Source organism: Vipera berus, assembly GCF_964194415.1.
Source record: "Vipera berus genome assembly, chromosome: 2".
In the NCBI taxonomy this organism is placed as follows: Eukaryota; Metazoa; Chordata; class Lepidosauria; order Squamata; family Viperidae; genus Vipera; species Vipera berus.
The window spans coordinates 150209182-150231526 of record NC_138203.1 but is presented as its reverse complement, the minus strand read 5'-3'; the positions used below and the strand labels follow the sequence as shown (position 1 = coordinate 150231526).

At 36.7% G+C, this 22345-nt stretch overlaps 1 protein-coding gene across 2 annotated transcripts in view; it reads left to right on the top strand.

The window, feature by feature from the left end:
• DIP2B (disco interacting protein 2 homolog B) overlaps positions 1 to 22345 on the top strand; it is a 182497-nt gene that overhangs the window by 56821 nt on the left and 103331 nt on the right. The gene's annotated exons all lie outside the window — the stretch shown is intronic.

The following is a 22345-nucleotide window of genomic DNA, read 5'->3' as shown; positions in this document are numbered from 1 at the left end:
GTTATATATTGAAAAATTAATTCTGTTTATGATGTTTTGTAAATTATACATTTTGTGTTTTCTTTGGCTTTTTTGCCTCTTCTTTCTCCCCTTGTATTTTGTTTTCTTTTTTTCATTTCTTACAAATGTGTAATAAAATTTAAAATATATTAAAGAAACAACTATCAAGTAAGAAGATCAAAATATTCCAGCCCCAACAAGTTTATTAGTAAATGGAATACTAAATTACACATATCAAGTTTCTAAGATTTTGTAACCTAATCTCTTCTCTGCTTTCAATAAATCTGATTAATAAGCTTTGTGAGAATCTAGAGCAGCTGTTAGGGGCTTAATCTTGGAAATTGTATATGTGTAATTAGTATAAGAGTATATTATGGAATATTCATACAAAACAATTAGATAGGAATCCTATTTCTTCACTAACTACAAACTTAATATGTTCCAATAAAATATAAATATAAAGGTGTGCTTATATTTGCATTTATGTATATTTATACACAATTTAAGCATAATGTCTTTTCTGTGTATTCTGAAAATTAAATATTTAATTTTTAAAAAATATATGAGAAATATTAACACGATGTTATGTTAAAATTTAATATTTTAACAGTCTTAGTGGAGAGGAAACTGTAGTGAAACAATTTCCACTTAAATAAAAACAATGTAGAGAAATTGTGAGATAGGGGATGTATTTATAATATTTTTGTAGGATTTATTAGAAGCATCTTCTAGAGGAAGGAGATAGTGAGAAGAATTGTGTTGACCAATTCTTTCTCTACCTAGATAAATTTTCTTGGCATCTCCAGCATAGGGCCAGAATGAAGTCTTGGACTTGAGCATTTTCATAATGTTAGCTTCCAAGGATATTTGTATTGTATGCGATGTATAATCATCATTATACACATACAATACAAATTAAGAATAAGAATATGAATGGTATAGAATAATATAGAATAGAATAGAATAGAATAGAATAGAATAGAATAGAATAGAATAGAATAGAATAGAATAGAATAGAATAGAATAGAATAGAATAGAATAGAATAGAATAGAATAGAGCTGGAAGGGACCTTGGAGGTCTTCTAGTCCAGCCCCCTGCTCAAGCAGGAGAACCTATACCATCTCAGACAGGTGAATGTTTAGTCTCTTCTTAAAAATCTCCAGTGATGGAGCACCCACGATTTCTGGGGGCAAACTGTTCCACAGATTGATTGTCCTCGCTGTCAGGAAGTTTGGGTATTTCTTTTCTTAATTTTGAGATTTCTGACATTCAGGGTGAGCATAAAAATTTTCATAGGTCATGTGTCCACAGATAATCCAGTCCATATCATTCAGAAATATTCCCTGGTTCTTTGGAGGAAGCTAAAGGAAGAAAATTAGAGCATGGTAGCCTGGGAGTTAAGATGCTGGGTTTGTTGACTGGAAGGTTGGCAGTTTGGGACCCAAGCACCGTGTGATGGGGTGAGTTCCTGTACTTGTTGTAGCTTCGGCCAATCTAGCAGTTCAAAAAGTGTGCAAAGGCAAGTAGATAAGATAGTTGCAGTCATTCATCTAGTGACCATTCAAGGACTATATGTACTACATCGGTAAGAAGGTAACAGCATTATATGCACTTCAGGGTATAGTCATGCTGACCATATGACCACAGAAGACTCTTCGGACAACACTGGCTCCTTTGTCTAGGAAACAGAGATGAGCACCACCCCTTAGAGTTGGACACAACTGGACAGAAAAAAACTTTTACCTTATAGGAAGAAAAGACGTGGCATTTTCTGTAGTGTGTTCTACAGCAGTTTTTCAAACTCTTCCATGGAACCTTTTTTAAGTGCACTTAAATATGGTCATTTTTTATTGCTGGTACTTTGCCTCTTTCTTAAAACTGACTGTTCCCATAGAATGAAAACATTTGTCAGATCCTGTATTACAGAACAGTGGACCCCAGTGGCCTTATAAAAGTATAAAAGAACATGATTTGCTGTTTTGGATTTGATTTGGAGGAAGCTCTTCAAAACATGCAAGATTAAAAATGCAGGATCTATCTATAATTCATTATAGCAGACTTGTCTTTTCCCACCTGTTGTGTGGAAGGCTTATACAGTAGCCATGTGATCCTGGAAAAGAAGCAGCTTTATTTATTTATTAAATTTATATTCTGGCCAATGGCCAGGGCTGTTTACAAACTGATTAAAAACAAGAGAAAGAACAAAAATCAAAAGAATAAAGATGGCAGAAATGACAAAACTGGATAGAAACAGAGAAAAAAGAAGCTTCAAGCATGCTTGCCAAAGACCTGGACAAAGAACTAGGTCTTCAGGGGCAAAACCCCGTAGGGTGGGGACTGTTTGAATCTCAGGGGAAACTTCATTGCGTAAGGCAAGTGCTGCTGTAGAGAAAATGCACTTCCAGGGTCCCAATAGATAGCATTGTTTAATTAAAAGAACGCAGAACATGCCAACCCTGCCTGATCAGGTCGTCTGGTCACTTATTATGGGAGACAGGCAGTTCTCAAATAATTAGGCTTTATTTAATGTTCATTTTTCAGCACACCTTTTCCAAAATTTGAATGTAAATATTTCACAGTCCTAGTCTACCTTTTCTTACTTTCAAAGACAAACACATTGTAAATAAGGAATATTTTGATTGATGCCTCATGGCAATGCCAAAGGCAAAATATTGAACTGGGACAACGTAGAGTCTACAGTGCTTCAACTGTAGCAATAGAGATAGGAGAGTCCAGGATAAAGGTGCTGGTACTTACCTTTAAAGCCCTACATGGCTTAGGCCCGAGATACTTGCAGGACCATCTGCTGCCGGGAACGACTTCCCATCGCCCAGTGCGCTCACACAGAGAAGGCCTCCTCAGGGTACCGTCGGCTAGACAATGTCGGCTGGCGACCCCCAGGGGGAGGGCCTTCTCTGTGGGAGCGCCAGCCCTATGGAACCAGCTCCCCCCTGAGCTTTGGATGGCCCCAGATCTCCAGTCCTTTTGCCGCGGCCTCAAAACACTCCTTTTCCACCAGGCTGACCTGGACTGACAGGGATTTTAATTATGTTTTTAATTTTTAACTTTAATTTTTAACTTATTTTAATTTTAATTTTAATTTATTCTACAGGGCCATTAATTTAATTTTTCTTTTAACTTCTGTATTATTGTATGTTATTGTTGTTAGCCGCCCTGAGTCCTTCGGGAGATAGGGCGGCATATAAATCCCATTCATAAATAAATAATAAATAAATAAATAAATAAATAAATAAATAAATAAATAAATAAATAAATAAATAAAGTACCGTAAGTAAGTAAGTAAGTAACTAACTCAAATTCCCCAGATAAAGGACTAAGCTCATCTCTCTTGAGAGGTTTGGATTATATAACTTCATGCTTAATAACTGTTATGTTCAAAATCTAGTGAAATTTCAAGAGCTAGGGAAGAGGAAATAAACTTATCTGTTGGGTTTTTTTTATTCAGCAAGGCCAGGTTGGTTGAACATATAGCATCTAAAAGAATGTATTCAAATCTAGGCTTAAGCAGTCTCTAACCTCCTCACTAAAGTTAATGCTGGTGCTAATAATGCTTATAGACATGTAGACTGTATTACCTGCACAGCAGATGGGTTTAACAAAGTCTACTAATTTACTCTCTTTTTTTCTTTTTGCAATGTGAAAAGCTTGATTGACCAAAGTTAAATCAGAATAATGCATAATTTGATCTTATGGAATGACATTGCTGAAAGTAAAGGTATAGGTTTCACTCTGTGTACATATATTGCTTTTTTATAATGTTCTATCGTGCTTTTTATAATTGTTAGCTGCCAAGAGACATGTATTTGAAATTGGCAGCTGTATAAATGTGTGTATATATGTATGTATGAATCAATGGATATGAAAACAAAGCTAAAATGTATATTAGATAATATGAATTGGTGTGAATGTCTGTGGAAGTAAGATCCATAGTTGATGAAAGCTGCATGCTATGTTCTAGTGAAAGGAAATAAAGGAAGAATCACGCACAGGTTTGGGAGAAAATAGTGCCAGATTCTGAATGAATGCATTTGACATGGTGGTAGAATATTCTTTTAAGTGACCTGACTAGATAGGTTGGAAGAAGACAAGAGACTACAAATCCAATGGGCCATTAGGAGACCACAAAATGAACGAAAATGGTGACTGGTGTGTGTATCTGCTTAGAAGATCTGTTTGTTCAGTTATATAGTTTATTTATTCAGACCTACACATAGAAGAGGAACCCATTAAAATGCATGATTTTATGCGATATGAGGAAAGAATGAGAGAATTAGTGATGTGTCACTATCATGGATGTATGATTGTAGAAAAAGTTTGGCAGCATCTTTTGAAAATAATCATTTTTAAGGCATCAGCTGTCAAAAGCTTCAGTTATTACATCTATTAGGGATGCATGGCATGACTTGACTGATATAGGATTTAAATATATTGAGGTGGGGTGGTGGTGAAGATAGGCAAGTTACACAGATAGGATTCCTTGAGAGGCCGATTTTAGGTAATTATTAATTAATACTACTGTTTTGTTAAAAACCCTTTGTCTAGCTTGAAATCTTTCGATGTAAGCTAGCAGTCTCTCATTTAACTGTGCTGCCTAAGTTTGATATCTGTCACATTTTATGAAGAGTATATGAAGATACCACTAATGTTCTGTGTGAAGCTGTTGGGGTACGTAATGGTTCTGTTGGTATAGATGTGGAAACAATCTACAGGTAGTCCTCAACTTATGACCACAATTGCAATAGCTCAGAATGCTGGTTGTAAATTGTTGTGGTTGCAAGTTGTGGTAACCGGACGTGACCATTTTTATGATGGTGGTTAAGCAAATCACAAAGTCTTTAAGCAAACCACTTGGCTGTAAATGTGAATCCAGCTTATCTATTGGGTGTTTTTGCCAGGAAATGTCAATGAGTTGTAAGCAGAGATAGTCCTTTACTTATGACCACAATTGGACCCAACATTTATGTTGCTAAGTGAGACAGTTGTTAAGTGAATTTTGACCCATTTTATGACTTTTCTTGCTACAATTGTTAAGTGAAGCACAGCAGTTAAGTTAGTAACACAGTTGTTAAGCGAATCTGGTTTCCCCATTGACTTTGCTTGTCAGAAGGACACAAAAGGGGATGACATGACCCTGGGACTAAATATGAGTCAGTTGCCAAGCATTTAAATTTTGATCACGTGACCATGGGGATGCTGCAACGGTTGTGTGAAAAACGGTCATTAGTCACTTTTTTAGTGCAGTTTTAATTTCAAATAGTCACTAAACGAACTGTTGTAACTGAAGGACTACCTGTAATTTTTTTTGAATTTGTCATAACTTTGAAAGCTTGCTGAGTGATCGGTTGTAAGTCAAGGACTACTTATTGATATCCGAGTTTGTTGCAGGCTCTGGTTCCCATTTTATATTGTTGTACTGTTTCTTATTGCTTGTAAGAATTTGCTTCTTGTTGGTTTTCTGTGTAAAAGTACAGGCTTACACTGAGGTGCCTGTAAAATGCAGAATCATTGTCTAGTAGGAATTGTAGCCTATTAATAATGGATTTATGTGGCTTAAGCTGTGAGCTGTAGGTGACAACTCGTATTGCTCTGTTGTTTTCTTGTTTGTGGTCTGTATTTTAATAGATCCTCCCTGTTGATTTGTGTATTGATCTTGCTGGGTAGGTAGTTCAGTCTCCTAATGTTTAGTTTAATTCCATCAGTTATGATTGTTCACAGTCCAGAGTCACTTGCTTGAGATGGGCAGGTATAGAAATTGAATAAATTAATCTCTATTAAATGGGTTGGAACAAAAGAAGTTATAATATAGACAGTAGATTTGATAGTATGTTCTAGAAGCGTGTAGGTATGCATGATGTGTAGTTTTATGAAGAGTGTGATACTTATTTATGCAATGTGTGGTTTTACCATGACATCGAACAAATAGTTGTTTTGTAGAGAACTCCAAGCTTAGGTTGTTTGTGGGATGGAAATTGTTATGGTTGTAATGGAATTTGATGTGGAATTATTTCCATGAGTCCAAATGAAGGAAATGTCATCAATAAATCTCAAGTTTTTTTAAAAAATGGGAATAAGTATTAAAGAAAATCTTATTCTAGGTAAGCCATGAGGATGTTGCTGTATTGCAAAGTCCTACGTATGCCCATAGATGTGCCATTAATTTCCAGGGATATATTGTTACCAAAGATTAAGTGGTTCTGGTATTTTAAATATAGGTTTAAAACCTATATTTTAAAAATAGGTTAAACCATTTTTTTTGCTAGAATAAAGACTGGATCTTGGGGGGGGGGAAGCAAAGGAGCAAGAGTTAATGGGTACAGAAAGAAGAATCTGAGGTCCTGTTTTGAATAGTAGGTAAATGATCTCCTAACAGAATGAATGGAAAAAGGTTCCACAGTATGAAAAGAATTACGTTATGCAGTATTAAAAAGAGGTACTCTGAGGTATTTGGCCATGTAAAAAGAATGAGTGAGGATCCCATTGCAAAGCACAGCATTGAGAGAGTTAGAACGGAGCTCAGCAGAAGTCACCTTATTCCATACTCAATGTAAGATCTTGGAAACAAAGTGAAACTGAATAGGTTGAGAAAAAGAGTGGTGAAGAATGTTAGATTTGGGTAGAGTTGATGAGATCCTCAAGAAGAGATAGGTGTAATTTTTTTTAAAAAAACAACAACATACAAACCATATGAAAGTGGCTAAATCAGGTTTACAAAAAATATAGCAAATGGTATCAATACAAGTGGAATTTTTAAAATTTGAAGTTTGTTCTTCAAGTTTTAATTTTTAAAATTTTATTATTTCTTAAGGTATTTATTTTCTGCACTTTACATAATATTATTACCCCCCCCCCAAAAAAAAGAATGTGATAGGTATGCTTTCAGTAGTATTTAGAATATATGAGATTAGTGTATTGTTGTTCAAGCTGTTATCTGCCTGATAGATTGAACAACACACCCTTACTGTAAATAAAATATTTTTAAAGAAGTGGCTATTTTGCTCAGATGTTTTGCATCTATAGATTGCTCTCTTATTGGATAAAATCAGGCTGGATATGAGAACATCACATACCAACTAGTTATTACAAAAATGATTAATGTATGTCTTGCTTTAGTTGAGGCAAGATTTTTAATATACATAAGGAAGTAATGTACTGTATGGATGGTAGTCAAGCTCCACAGTTCTTTATTTGTAAGTGGCAAAATAATGGCTTTCCCTACTTGCCTATTGGAGCTCTATAGCTGTATTGGAACTATCGAGCTGGGACTTACTTTCAGGTTAGGTGTAGCTAATGGCTGTTGTTTCGGTGGCTCAGTGGGTTAGGACGCTGAGCTTGTCGATCGGAAGGTCGGCAGTTTGGCGGGTCGAATCCCGAGTGCCGCGTAACAGAGTGAGCGCCTGTTACTCGTCCCAGCTTCTGCCAACCTAGCAGTTCGAAAGCAGGTAAAAATGCAAGTAGAAAAATAGGGACCACTCCGGTGGGAAGGTAACAGCGTTCCATGCGCCTTTGGCGTCTAGTCATGCCAGCCACATGACCACGGAGATGTCCTCGGACAAGCGCTGGCTCTTCGGCTTTGAAACTGAGATGAGCACCGGCCCCTAGAGTCGGAAACGACTAGCACGCATGTGCGGGGGAACCTTTACCTTTACCTTTAATACTGGAAAAGATACCCTCAGTGTCAAAAGAACCTCCTTCTGAGGACTTCAGTTGTGAGGTAAGCTGTGCCTGAGAAGGAACAATGGTTGGAAAATTGATTTCCTTTGGTACCACTACCCATTCATTGTAAATCTATTTCTCCCTTCCCTTCCAGCCTTCAGGGAACCAAGAGAGGATTGAAAGACAAATCCAGTTGTCCCAAAATCTTTGGAAATCTGTAGCTCAGCCAAACTGGGGTGGGTGTTAGAAGGCAACTGACTGGTCAACTCCAGTATTTAAACAAAAATCAATTTTATCATTGGTGCCGAAAGAACATCTTTCTTCTAATTTTTTTCTAGATTCTACTGTAGATACAACACAGTTAAAGAGTGAAAATAGAAAAATCACTAACACATTTCTAACTCTAGCTAAACAACTCAGTTTTCAACCTTGTCATTCAGGACTCCAACCAACTGTCTCACAAAAGACACCCAACCTGTTCCTACCCAAAATCTGACAGAATCTCTTCTTTTTCTTTATTGACTGGCAGGAGTCAGGTGATTAACTCTGGCCATATAAGGCTGGCTTGTGATTTAAAGGTCCAACTGATCCCCACAATGGGGGTAGAACTGTTCAGTGTGAGAAGGTGGATATTGTACATGCAGATAAGTTTGTATTTGATGGGTATTAGACATGTGGTTAGCTTTATCTAGATTTGAAACCCTTTTTCCCAGCAGTTACTTTGTATAAGAGGTTTATAAGATTCCAAATGATGAGGCAAACATGTTTCACTGACAAGCTAATTGAAAATCACGCCTAATTTATGATAAGTTGTAAATGTATCTGTATATATTTGTTTGGAAAGTTTGGAAACTGCAATATTGACTCATCTTGTGGCTGCATTTTGAGGAAGTAGATGTGGAGACCTATTTAATGAATCACAATAGATAAATTTACACATTATTATTATAATCCAATGTAATGTAACAGCTCAATATTATGTGGAAATGAAGGTATACTGACCACATTTTATATTGTATTCTTTTGAAAATTGCTTGGATTTTGTTTTAATTTAATATAGCTTTCAGTTATTGAATTCTGATACATTAAGATTATTCAGTTTCAGTTGATAAAATTTGGACTCCTGTCAGAGTCAAATCTAGAGATAGTTCAAGTTACTTGTAGAGTCTATGATATACAATATACAATTAAATGCTCTGAATGTTATGTGATTGTTTTTATTGGTTGCATTATTGTTTTTGCCTAATGTGTGTTTTTAAATAAAACTATTTTTATAGACAACTCTCCTTTACCTGGCTTTTGCTGTCCTGCCTCATTATGGCAGGAGAATGAGTAAAGAATGCCAGGAGTGTATGCCAAGATGTATATATTCCCATTAGGGAAACTCAAGGCAAGAAGGTCATCCCAGCTACTCAACTAAAGTAAGAAGTCACCTTTATTGGGCCACAGAGATAGAGAAAGAAGGTGGAGATGAATTATCACTTTAGTAACATGATGAAGGCATACTCTGTGAGAGAAAGCAATGGTAAATCACTTCTGTTTTTAGCAAGAAAACCACATAGATAGAAAATATAAAATGATTGGTGATATAGAGCTAGGTGAAAGCTCCTCAAATCAGATGGTACACAGTATGCTACTGAGAAAGCTGAGAATCTTTCAGACTACTCAAGGTATTTATGACGTGGCTAGATTAATGACTGTCAGACAGATACTTGCTGATGTTGCCATGCAGCAAAAAATAAAATAAAAATCCAAAGCTGCAAAGACGGAATTACAGTGGGAATGTGGAATGTAACAAGCATGAACATGGGGATGCTCAGTACAATGAACACAATAAAAGATGAAATAAGTACAAATGGATATCTTAGGAATTACCAAATTGAGATAGACCCGGATTGGATACTTTCAGCTAGAATATTACACTGTTTATTATTCAGGTCATGAAAAACAAAGGAGTCAATAGTTCATGCAGACAAAATGTGCTGTTTGTGATTGGATGCCAGAGTTGGGAAATGTAGTTGTATTGTTTGGCTTAGGAGATCAGAATGAAGCAGGAACATTTCCACTACTCCAGTTTCTTCATAGCTAACATTACTTCCAAACAACCAAAATGATGCCCATATACATTGATATAATCAGATGGAATAGATAGAAATCAAATTGACTATTATTGCTAAAAGGAAGTAGAGGAGCTCAGTTATGGCATCAAAGACATGATTAGGTGCTGACTTGGAACAGATCACAAAGTGGTCATGTGCAGTCTCTGTGTTAAGCTAAAGAAGGAGAAAAAAGCCAAGCAGTTGCCACAAGATGACCTTGAGCATATATCCACTGTTTTCAAGGAGAATATCATAAATCATTTTGACATCCTGAACATAAGTGATGGGGAACCAAGGAACTAAGGAACCAATGTAAAACAGTTGTTAAGGATGAATTGGAAAAGAGAACTGCCCAAGATGAAGAAACAGAAGAAAGCAAACAGTGGAAATTGCCAAGAAGAGAAGACAATCCAGAGTCAAGTCACCCCCCATTTCTCACTCCCCACCCCCATCAAATGCTCCTTTGCCAACTTGGAGCCAGTCTGCCATGTAGTGCCCTACTTCGGACCCATTAGACCAGAGGTCTTCAAACTTGGCCCTTTTATGACTTGTGGACTTCAACTCCCAGAATTCCTCAACCAGCATGCCTGGCTGAGAAATTCTGGGAGTTGAAGTCCACAAGTCATAAAAGGGCCAAGTTTGAAGACCCCTGCATTAGACAAAGACCTAACTCTCTGAGAAGGCTCTGTCGATTGGAAGGATGGAAGGGAAGAGAAAAAGAGGATGATCAGCATCAAGATAGATGAACTCTGTTATGGTGTTGATGGATGCCCCATTGGAAAACCTAAAGAACAACTTTAGGGGCAGATTGTTATGGAGAAAAAATATCTGTGGTATTACTAAGAGTTGACACTGACTTGATGGCACATAATCAGTTATGAATCATAATTTGGAAATATTAAATTAGATAAATAAGCTGTGGAAATGAGTAGAAGTGAGGTCACAATTACAATAAATTACAATAAATATTTTCATGATATTTTCTCTTTTTTCCCCTTACCTATGTTTCCTAGTGGCTCACCTGAAACCAAAATTGATGAAATGTATACCCAAATGAAATTGGAACATTGTCTTTAGTATCAATCATTTAACTGATGCAGTTGTCAATAGTCTTTGAGATTACTATTACATAATGCCAATGCACTATGGGGTGAACAAAGGACAGATTGTTGGCTGAAATGATTTGGCCAGTTTAAGATGTTAAGACTGTTATTCATGGTTTTAAATGAAACTTGTATAACTTACTAACTTAGTAAATTTGCTTAAACTGTGCTCTATTAGATAATTTATGTTATATACATTATTTTTTTCTTAACCTGATTTTTATGTCTTTAACATTTTTAATTCTGTGATTTCAGATGTTTAGACTTGTTTATATTAAAATGTATTTATTTATCTCTTACCCTTTCATTAACATGTTCTCATTATATAGGTACTTAAATAAATGCTTTCATAAGGTGAGCCTACGGGCACATAGCAGTGACTTTGATTTTTAAAAATACACTTGTTTAACACCATTTTAAATGCAATATTTAGTGCAGAGAAACCTGGGAAAATTTTTCCTGCTTTCACTGTAGAGTAGATAAAGATGAAATTCTTAAAGCAGAGCTTACAGAAAGAAATTTTGTTTTTCATTTCTGGAATACTTAAAATAGATTAACTTCATGTTATTGATTTTGAAAATGAATTTCTTGTTTCATGGGCAATTCTGTGTTAACCAGCAGTTCCTGCATTTATTTAGAAATGTGATTTGGTAAGTGGATGTTAGCACTAATAAAATGGTGAACTGAGTCATTTTACTGAAATTACTCCCCTTAACATCTAGCCTTCGGTTCATTTAACAGGCTGAAATGTACCAATATGTGTACTTTTTCACTTTTAATGAGAAATGCTATAACTAATATTTCCTGTTGATTTTATCATGATTCTGAGGAAACAGACAGTTTATTTTCTAGTATGAGGTTTTTCTTATCCTCTACTGGAAGAATAATCAACTTTTTATTTGTCAGAAGTTCCTGGTTTCCAGCAAACTAGGTTGCCTGGGATTTATGAAACATGCCTTGCCACCATAGACTGATTTTACACTTACTTTTATTTGTATGTCAGAGCACTTAATATATGCCTGACCTTGCCTGATATTAAAAAAGCTAAGCAGGTTTGAATATGTTTAGTGCTGGGTGAGAAACATGAAGGAATACTAATGCTGCAGGTTAGATGATAAAGTAATGAAAAACAAAGCCATTTTCATGCTTCTGCCAAGGAAACTATCTATCTATCTATCTATCTATCTATCTATCTATCTATCTATCTATCATCTATCTATTTATTTATTTATTTATTTATTTGGATTTATATACCGCCCCTCTCCGAAGGGACTCGGGGCGGTGTACAGGGCAATTAAAACACTATAAACAACACAATGTATAAAAATTAAAATGAGATTAAATCAAATAGCCCTAAACAATAATCACATACTAAAATTTAAATTTTTTAAAATTTAAGATCTAAAATCCCAGTCCCTCAGTCCAGGCCGGCAAGTTCAAATAGCCAAGTCTTCAGGTCGCAGCGAAACGAGCGAAGGTCGGGAGCCATCCGGAGCTCAACCGGAAGCTGATTCCAGAGGGCAGGCACGCCCACAGAGAATGCTCTCCCCCTGGGGGCCGCCAGTCGACATTCCCTGACCGACGGCACCCTGAGGAGGCCCTCTCTGTGGGAGCGCACAGGGCGATGGGAAGTTAACGCTGGCAAAAGGTGCTCCCGTAAATAACCAGGACCCATGCCATGGATGTATTCATATAGCTCAAGTTGAATAAGTCACAATAATTTTCTTTTATTCCCTTAGTTACTCTAGCCATCTTAGTATTTTAAATTTTTTTGTCCTTCATGCAAATAATCACTACTGAGTTAACACTTGTGTATGCTTAGGGAGTGGTATACTGGGCTTAATTCAGGTGTTTCCTTTGGTTCCGAGTGGACACCTTCATGGTGAAATGGGTTATTCCGCTCTTTTTGCTGGTGTTTTCAATAGTTCTCAGCTTAAATTATTTATTAGACTTATTTGCCATCCATCTCGCCTCTAGGTGACTGTAAATTATTATCAGTGCTCCTTGCATTGTAGAATTATAAGAGTTTATAAGGTGAGCAATCTTAATTTTCAGAAAAAGTCTTAAGAAACAATCAACCCAAAGTGCTCAAAAAGAATAAAGGATTATAAACTGTGCTCTGAGAAAAAAAAGAGTTTTAAAGACAGACATAACTTTTTTTTGCTTTTCCAAGCTTACGCTATTCCAATGGTTACAACCAGAAAAGTTACATATCCATTGCATTATGTTCTTGTAAAGTGTACAAGAAGCTTCCAAAATAATTTACTTCACATTCCTTATGTGATAATGCTTTTGTTGCTTTAAATAATTTTCTGGTTCGGAATATTGAAAAAACTGCAACTTCTGCCTGAAAAAAAATTGCATTATCACCCCAAGAAAACAAAATTCCATGTTGGACTTAATTGTGTAAACTTGCTTATATTATATAAATTGAAAATGTATTTGGAACCTGCTATTCAGGTTTATAATTGTACATATTGTATAGCTTTGTGTAGATGCCAATCTTTTTTTACATTTCTTTTTCAAAAGAAGCCCTAACAGTTAGCAAACACAGGCTTTGAAACAACTTTACATCCCCTCTAAGATGCTTTGTTTTCTGAGATTGTGCTTTCCTGGAAGTTTATTAGTTTTGCTTACTTTAGTCTGGCTGTACCATTCTTTATGGTTACCAGCTGTTTGTCACAATTAAAAAAATGGCACAAGATTGCTCAAATGTAGATTTCTAAATTTTTGAAATGCAGCTGCTACAATTATCTTGTCCAGCACACAGATATAATGTGGACCCTTTTGTTCTGGAAATTGCTTTATGCAATCCTTGGAGAGGGGTGATTTGTTTATGGTTGCAGTTATTCATTTATTATATTGTAAATGATTCCTTATTCTAATTCCATAAGGATAAGGGAGAGGGAAGAGTTGAAAAGCTCTCATTGTGAAAATGCAGCAAGATTAATTGTGGTTACCACCTTAAAAGGATTGAACAGCACTGTTTAAAAAGAATTTTTGGCTCCAGTTGTGGAAAAGCAACTCTTTTAAGTTGTAGAGAATTTGGTGTTCACCTATAGGCATATGTTGGGCCTGGACATGTAGGTTTCTTTGACTGCAGGGGTTTGGCTCTTATATAATGTTTAATAACTTGTAATTCATTAGTTGCTAAGCAGCATTTACCCTGAGGAAAAATGGAAAGGTGTAGGTATTTGAGAGGTGTCTATTGTAGGGTAATGTGCTTTTTTTTTACAGTTAACACAGCATTGACTTGCTGGATGGTGACTATCCAGTTTTGTCACTTTTAAACAAACAAAATGCTTGGCAATATCTTTTCATTCACACGGTCTCTTTAGGGCTGTTTGGTGTTCCTGTTTTACAAATGACAAACTAAGTCTGTGAGATGATGAATTGTTTAAAGTCACATGAGGTTATGATATTTAGAGATCTCAAATCCAGGACTAATGTGCCGTGCACAGGACTACATTGATTATGTTGAAGCCAGTATTTCAGAATTTCTTTGAAATTTTCATAAGAAACTATGGTTCACATTTTGAATTCTTTAAGACCAGGTAAAATGGCTTTTCCTCAAATTGTATAGTTCCACATACATTTTAGTACCTGACCTGGCAAATTTATTTGCTATTTTAGCTTCTCTGAAAGTAATCAGCAATAGTCTTGAGCTCTTTAAATGTCTGTACCTTTTATTCTGAGCAACATAAATAAATACTTTAATTTACAACAGAGCTTCGAGATTGGAAAGCGTAGGGATAATTTCCTGAATGCAAGTGAAAAATAAGCTTAGATCAATTGTACTGAACAGTTTTGCTGTGGAACTAAAGAAACAGTTGTGAGGTTTTTTTCCCCAGGTGATCCAGTTTGATGTAGTGATTATAGGTGCTGGAGTAGAAGCCAGGAGACTTGAGTTCTAGTCCTGCTTTAGGCATGACGGTCAAGGGGATGACCTTTGGCCATCTTTCTCAGCCCTAGAAAGAAGGCAAGGGAAAACTATATCTAAAAATGTTGCCAAGAAAAGTGCAGAGACTTGTCCTGTAATCCCCAGGAAATCAGTGTTGGCTTGGTAGACCATAACAAGTTCAACCAATAGAGGTTTATAAAAAGACTCTTCCAGATTGAGAGATTACAGTATGAACTATTTTGAGTGCCTGGAAGATGACAGTTAACTGACATTGCCTTACAGTGAAATCTGCTCAGCCCGATGTACGTGTATTTTTCATAGCTAGATGTTTGAGAAGAAAAACGTATTTGGAGAAAACCTTTTTATTTTTACTTGAGTAAATTTGCTCTGAAATAATAGAAACTGGAGGAAATTGATAATAAAATATTCTCTGCTCTATTTTGTCTAAGAATTACATGAATGCATACATACATACATGAGATATGCAGAAAAGGTTTTTCACAGTGAGGGTATTTCTCCTCTATGTGTCCACATCTTTTTAAAGAAGATACATAATTTCCTCTGCTTGCATAGTAGCTGCACAAATCCAGAAAATAGGTGTTTGAGGTAAGAAAGCATTGACAGGGTGCAAAAAGGTACTTTGTGGGTGCGGACAGGCTTTTTTAATGCCTCTTGATCTCAAACATGTATTTTCTTTGAATTCCGTAACAATCATGTAAGCCCAGGAAAAGACCCAGCTTCTTGAAGGAGGCAACAAGCAGCAAAGTATGCATGCCCACACTGGCTTTGAAGCACTGCTTGTTCCTAATGTAAATCCTTAGAAACATACATAGATACCAGTTATTCTATTCCCTGGCAGGATATGCAACATAATGTAGGGTAGAGAAAAGGAGCAAAAATAGTAGGACATATAAATTAAAAGCATGAGATTTGGGGGTGGGTGGGAAAGGAAGCATAGTCAAATCTGCTTTACAAAAATAACATTTATAGTATTTCTCTACTTCTTTCTACCCTGGCAAACTACCGTCTATACATTGATTCATACATTTTGTCTTTAAACTTCTCACTTCTCTCACCTCACCTCAGACATGTATATTCCTTGATCTTTTATTCTTGAAGAACCATTCAACCTTCCATTATGTACTTACACATCAAGTGCCTTGTGTTTGCAAACTTACCGCCCTCTCTGCCATGTTTAGCATGAGGTGTTTTGTACTCAAACTCAGGGATTCTATACACAGAAAGACAGGAAACTGTCCCCCTGTCAGTTGTTCCCTACTTACTTGTTCTGGGCTCCCCATTATAGTGAAAAGTAATCACACTCAACAAGATCACCCTGAAGAGATGGATGAGATTTCCCCCCCCCCTTCTCATGCAGCAGTCCTTTGACAGCGAGGGAAGATGCTTCACAGCAGCCCACCAGAAGTTAGTTTGGTGAACTGCTCTGGAATATTATTCCTTTAACGCCTTCACATTTGTGGACAACTTGGCAGTCAGCTGAATGGATGGATTGTTAGGGAGTGCTTGCAGATTATTTCACAGGAGAAGGGAACAACCCTACTACCCACTCCTGCGCTTACCAGGAGTACATCAACCAGCTGACTGGGAGACTGGTGGAGACAAGAGGAAGATGCATGGCAGCCATTGCTTGGCTGCGGAGAAGCCTGCCAGGAGCTGTGTGGAGATTATGATCTGCGGGTTGCCAAGGCCCTCTCTCAAGGACTGAAAACAAAAGACTCTCTAATTTATACCAGTAATGAGCAAGGTTCCTATTCCCACATGTCACTCCCCAGCTATGCTTGAAGCTTCAGCAGTACACTATGATAATATTTGCAATATCAACTTTGACATTTCAATTTTTGTACTTTTTTTGATCTTAAAAGTGTGAAGGAGGTTAACAATGCAAGGGGGGAAAAATATTACACACGCAGCAGAATTATAGTATCGTTACACTGAATTCCTTTTCCATGAGCAAACAGCCAGTCAAAAGCCCAGATAAAGAATTGCCTCCTACTGCTTTCACTTACATCTTCCTTGAAGAAAATAAACTTACCAGCCGGGGCCCAACTAATGCCAAAGTGTTTCACAGCAGCTATTATTTTCAGAGTTGCTTCTGGTCTCTCCGAAATTGCCTTGAGTGCACAATAAGAGTCTTCTTACTATGGAAATAGATGAACAACCCCCTCCTTCCCCCCCCCCTCCCTTCCCCAAAGCGCTCTTCTCTAACTGGATTTCAAAACTTAACATGATTAAGACAAACAAGCTCATATTTCTTCTGGCTGCTTTGACAGTTCTAAGTGATATATGTAATTCATTTCATATAGCCTTAAATAAAAATTAAATGCCTGTTATGACTAAAATTAAAAACAGAAATTCAAGTAGAATGAAAATCCGGAAGAGGATTGGGAAAACTAGCATGGTGTAATGATAAGGTGTTGAATTAATGCAATACAGGCCCAAGTTCGAATTTTCCATTAGCCATCTAGGATCACTAGAATATTTCTTAATCCAATTTACATTGCAGGATTGTTATTGAACAGAAATAATGCTGGAGAGAATGTCACCATTGTATGCTCCTGGATGGAATATAAATGCGATGAAGGAATAAATAAGGGAATAAATCCTTACTGGTATTGAAAAAAAAGCCTCTGTACAATGCATAACCTATTAAAATCTGAATTAGAGATCAAACAGACATTTTAAATTAGAGTGTTTATTGTCATTACATTCAAGGTAGAAATATACAGGTCTGCCAGCAAAAAAAAATCATTGGCCTATTATTCATTGTGTTATTAACATTCTGTTCACATCTTCAAACTTTCAGACACTTAAGAAGAATTAGAAAATTCAGTTATATCTTAGAGTGGGAAGTCAAGCCATGAAAAAAAATCTGTAGTGCAAGTTGAAAATTATAAATAGCATCAAAAGAAGAAAATTTGAACTTGCGTCAAGAGAAGGAAACACAATTAAGAGATTCTTCTAAACAATTTTGCAACCAATTTTGGTCACCATACTACAAAAAAGATGTTGAGACCTTGGAAAAAGTTCAGAGAAGAGCAACTAAGATGATCCAAGGCCTGGAGACTAAAATATATGAAGAACGAACGGTTGCAGGACTGGTTTTGGCTTTCCTAAAGAAAAGAAGAAATAGGCGTGTCACGATAGCAGCATTCCAGTATTTGAGTGGCTGCCACAAAGAAGAGGGGTTCAAATTATTCTCCAAAGCACCAGAGGGCAGGACAAGAAACAATGGTTGGAAATTGACCAAAGAGAGGAGCAACCTGGAATTAAGGAGACAGTTCCTAACAGTGAGGACAATTAACCAGTGAAACAGCTTACCTTCAGAGATCGTGGTCACTCCATCAATGGAGGTTTTTAAGAAGAGACTGGACAGTCACTTGTCTGAGATGGTATAGGTTCTCCTGCTTGAGTAGGGGGCTGGACTAGAAGACCTCCAAGGTCCCTTCCAGCTCTATTCTAATAGCCAAAGAGGAGGGGAAAAAGGAATATAGTGGATTTATTGTAAAATTTCAACCTTAGTAAAAACAAAAATTTGGTTGAATGTATCCATATTGATTTGGTCAGTGGCTCCAAGCAGCAATCTGAGAGGGACCTGGCTGAAGCACAGCTGCAGCAGGACAGAACTGAGGAGAAGGCATGCAGCTGCAGCCAGTCAGTAGTGAAGAAAAAGAACTGCCTTCTGCACCTGATCCAAGGACATGTAGGGCAGAGAAAAGGCAGGAACAAAGAAGGTCAGCCAGATTACTTGCAAGGAGATGGGCTGCATCAGAAGCAGCCAGATTGAAATGATGCTGGGAACAATGTGTTCATTTCCTAGTTGTGTTTTTTCTGATGGTTGTGATTTTTGCCTTGCTTTGGATTGACACCATGCCTTGACTTGGATCATGCCTTGTGAACCCTTTTGTATTGTGAATTTAATTTTGCCTGGTGGGTTTATTTTGATTGGGAAACTTTCAAGTGCCTTGTGAATTCATTGGCCATTGATCTGCTTGTGGCTGGACTTCATTGGGACAGTTCTGGGTTTTTGGTGAAGGGAGTTGTGGGGGAATATTAATAAACCCAATGAATCACAGCTATTTGTGTGCATGTGTGAGTGGGCTAGCACAGTATATGATTATGGACCCGGTACATGAATAATGAACTAATTAGAAACTTGGAGAGAGGAAAGTGATAGAAATTCTTCAATAAAAATGCAGTTATTTTGCTACTAACAGAATGTCAGATTATATGAAACATTGTATTAAAAATTCCACATGCCCAAATTCTGATTTGCTCTTTAAGGGAACTGAAATAAGACAGGATTCTGGAAAACTCTTAATAAACCTGGTTTATGCAATGTATTCATAACATGATTTACAAATTGTTATTTGTCAATGATTTGTATGGTATGTTGTCTGTATTGTTCTGTCATTGAATTATATACTGAAAATCTGAAATTTATCAATATGTGAAGAACTTTGGATATATTGGGTATGGGATGCAACAAGAAAGCTTATTTGTTTGTTTGTTTGTTAATTATTTTAAAGGCAGTGTCATTGTGGATTCATTAGATGCTTTTGCCCTCTCCTGATGAATTTGCCTTATTGATGTAACAACAGGTTTGGCCAAGTTTACTCTGTGAGGTCAAGAGATAAGGCTATGTTTAAAAACCAGGGTGCTTTCTATGTATTTCATAATACTTTTTTGTTTTTGTCTTCTGGTTTCTGTTTTTATTGACTTGCACTTTTCTTTATTTCTTACATTAAAGCAAATAAGAGATATAGAAAAGCAGATCAGCTACATATAATACTATTTGTATACTTTTGATAAAAATGGGAAAATTTGCATACCAGCTGATAATTTCTTTTGCAACTGTTTTAAAGTCTTGTTTCTACATCTTCCGTCATTACCTTAGGAAAATTGGGTCAGATTCTGAAAAATCATTGGAGAAATAATAATAGGGGAAAAATGTGGATTTAGGCATTCATAGCTTATTTCCAAATCAGGGAAAAGCTTCAGTTATAGCATCTTCATTTTGTCTTTGACCTAAATGACAATTACACATGTGTGGAAAGATGAGATCTCAGATTGTGATACCAGTCCATTTCTGTTGCACAGACCCTTTTTAAAATACTCTGCAGAAAAAAAATAAATCCTTTCTGTTAAAGACATTAGGAATAAAGAGGGCTATTGAAGATTTTTTTAAAATAAATTCTATTTTGTAAATACATTTGTGTGATTGCTGATGACTTCATAACAGAAGTGGTATTTGAATATAGTTCCAATATTACTTAAACTTTTTTCCCCCAAACTCAGCAACAAAACTCAGTGGACATTTCTAAACAGTATTAAATCAATAGGCTGGCTTTAAATGGCCAGAGCAATCTATTGTGTTTTCCTGAAAATAAGACCCAGCCTTATATATATTTTTTGCCTCCAAAAGAGACATTAGGTTTTATTTTCGGGGGATGTCTTTTCCCCCCCACTGTCTCATGGCAATGGCACCGACAGTCCCACCCAGCAGGAGCCCACATGGCTGCTGCCGGCCCACTTCTTCTGCGGCCATACACCAGTGCTTGCGTGCGTCGCCCCGGACTCCGTTTAGCTGGCAGAGGCCTTCAGGAAAGGCCTCTGCCGGCGAAACGGAGACCTGGGGGTGATGCATGTGTCAACCCAGAGCTCCATTCTGGGCTGCAGAGACCTTCAGGAAAAGGCCTTTGCTGGTAAAATGGAGGCTGGGGATGATGCACACGAATGGTGGTGAGTGGCCACAGAAAAAGTGGGCCAGCGGCAGCCATGTGGGCTCATGCTAACTGGGGCTGTTGGTGCCGCTGCTACAAGGCAAAGCAAGTGTTGGGGCATGGGAGGACTGTTTGCGGAGGTCCTGAGTTAAGTGGGTGCAGCTCCACCCACCACCCATCCCACCCTAGCTTGATTTTTTATGCATGTGCCTCGCTCCACTTCGTGCAACCTGACAGTGGGACGGAGTGGGTGGGGTCTTAACTAGGGCTTGATCTGCCGGTATAAATAACGTATAAATAACGAAATAAATGGAAGCTGAGACGCCATAGAAAATTTATGTTATACGTGATTGTTGATTATGGAAAATATTCTGTTGGTAACTGCTTTGAGCTGAACAATACAGAAATTATCCAAAGCAATTATAAAGAATATTATTCTGAAATGCATTTGGAAATAGTTCAGGAGTTCAAGACCTAATAAGGTGATGATAGATATAGCTCTTAAGCTTCCCTATCTCTGTACCTTCAAGTGAAGGCATTTACTGAACACAATGGACTACTGTTATTCTTTTCATAATTAAAATAAATAAAGTTATGAAGATGAATGGATGGATAACCAGACAGATAAAATTATGTAGCAATGTTTTGTAGTTATTTAAATTCTAGAGGAGAAAGTAAAATTTAAAATGAAAATTAACAAAAGCAATACATTATTAGACGTAGTTCACTTGTGTTTTTTTTTGGATATAGCCTTCAGCATAATAAACACAGCCTTCAACATAGTATAATGACTTGACCTCAAAGTGTAAAATCATGATAATCAAACTCTATATTCTTAAAATTGTAGTTCAATAGATCTGGAGGAAGATTAAAGACAACTTTTCTGAGTTCTGCTTCCTTGATTTACGTTATGCTTGTTAGCTCCCCAAGGATACTGATGTGGCCTCAAGCCCTGTCCTTGAAGATGACTTCAAAGCAGTACTAAATGCTGCCTTGAGGTTGCTATCTAGAATATGTAACACTAAGGCTAGAAGAATTGCAGTGACTGCAACTACCAGGTAAATTAAGTTTTTAGAATTACAGGAGATAATGATTAGAAGGGTCTTTAGAAAATAATTCCTGTGCTGGAGTTCACTAGCTTTGCCATTTAAGGCCTTAAATTGTTTAAGCCTCCGAGAACAGCATTTCTATCAGGAATGTATTTATCTGAATATGTTCTGGAGACAGTAGTTCTCAGCTTGGAAGTGTATTATATGGTTACATAGGAACAAGGCCTTCCCTGTTGAGGTGTTTAACATCAGAATGCCTTATCCTGGAGACCAGGGTGTTTACTGTTCAGTCCCAGAATTGTTTTACACTTTTAAAGTATTTTAATTGTGCGTCATTATTTTCTTCTATTTTATGGATGTAATATTTCCAGAGATCTGAGTATATAGATTTTAAATACTTTTATAAATAAAAAAGTCATCTGTAAAAGGTAGCATAAAATCAGGAAATAACACTTATGTAGGTTTTTATAATAGCAGGAAGAATTGCTGTGGTGGTATTTTGGCGTAGTGTGAGGCAGACCCATCCCAAAGTTTATTTTTTGCAACAAACCACAATTCAGAGGCAAAGTTCATTCATTTATGAATTTTGATCTATGTCTCAGACTAGAATCCTAATTTATTACTGATTTGAACTTTGCTTCTTTTTGGAACTTGGGTTTTTATTCAGCAGCATCAGTATAATATTGTTATACCAAAAAGACTATAGAAGCAATATCTTTGCCATAAATTTAGGTATTTAGTTTTAGTTTCCATTAGAATGATGACCATGCTCAAGTC